This window comes from Gossypium arboreum, chromosome 9 (assembly GCF_025698485.1).
Source record: "Gossypium arboreum isolate Shixiya-1 chromosome 9, ASM2569848v2, whole genome shotgun sequence".
NCBI classification, from domain to species: domain Eukaryota; kingdom Viridiplantae; phylum Streptophyta; class Magnoliopsida; order Malvales; family Malvaceae; genus Gossypium; species Gossypium arboreum.
In genome coordinates, this window is record NC_069078.1 from 69195085 (window position 1) to 69196420 (window position 1336).

A 1336-nucleotide genomic window follows, 5' to 3' on the forward strand; every position below is an offset into this window, starting at 1 on the left:
CTTGAAACTAACTATTATCACGATGAAGGCAAGTTTACCTATCGAACAGTAGTATAACTTTAGCAAGTCCGGATTATCGAACCCAAATGAACCAAGAGTACTAGTATCAACTTTCTTTTTATTATCTAGCCTAAAAAAATAAAAGGGTTTTGTTTATCTAACTAATTAATTAAACTAAGAAATCACAGAAAAGAAATTTTAGGGAAAATACTTTTTGGGAAACTTGATTGATTAAGACAATACCTAAGGAAAAATCCACCTAGACTTCACTTGTTATTTGACTCTGAATCGGACGATTTATTCATTCAACTTGTTCCATAGAGATCCCTAAGTTATATTATTATCTCTCTCGAGACTAACAATGTCTAATCCTAGATTGAATAATTGAAATCTCTTTCTAATTAACGCCCTAAGGTTGCATTAACTCGATCTATGGATCCCCTTATTAGGGTTCACCCAAATCCGGCAAAATCTTGTCACCCAATCTCTAGCCGCGCAACCAACTCCGTTTAATTATGACAAAGTTACTCTTAGACATGGTCTATTCCTCTTCTGAATAAGAGCTTAACTTGAATCAATATCCTAGAATATCAAAACAAGAATTAAGAACACATAATTAAGAACAAGTCAAATATTTATCATACAATTCAGATAATTATAACAAGATTCATCTTAGGTTTCATTTCCCTTAGGTATTTAGGGGATTTAGTTCATAACTAAAAAGGAAAACATCTCAGAAGAATAATGAATACAAAATATAAAGAAAAAACCCAAAACTCCTTAAGGGAAATTGAAGGGAGATCTTCAGTCTTGATGATGAGTCCGGCTTCTGAGATGGATCAATCAGCTTTCTTCAAGTAATTCCTTCCTTCCTACTCTGTGTCCCCCCTTTTCCTCCTCCTTTGGGGTGTATTTATAGGATTTAGAATGCCTAAAAGCCCACAAAATTGGCCTTTTCCAAATTGGACTCAACTTGGGCTCGATAGGGACACGCCCGTGAGACATGCCCGTGTACGATTAGTTCAGGCCGTGCTCGAGGCTGAGAGATCAACACGCCCGTGCTGAGGTTGTCTTAGGCTATGGTTGGGCCTGTTAAAATAGCATGGGCATGTGGTCTGCCCATGTGAGGAAGTCTAAGCCATTCTGATTTCCCACGTTGGCCATTTTTCTCCGTTTTTAGCCCGTTTCTCAGTCATTTTACTCTCCTATGCTCCCCTAAGTATAAAACATGAAATTAAAGGATTAGGAGCACCAAATTCACCATATTTAAGTATAATTCATCCATAAAATATGTTAAGCATAGGGTAAAAATATGTATAAATTACGGTTTATCGAT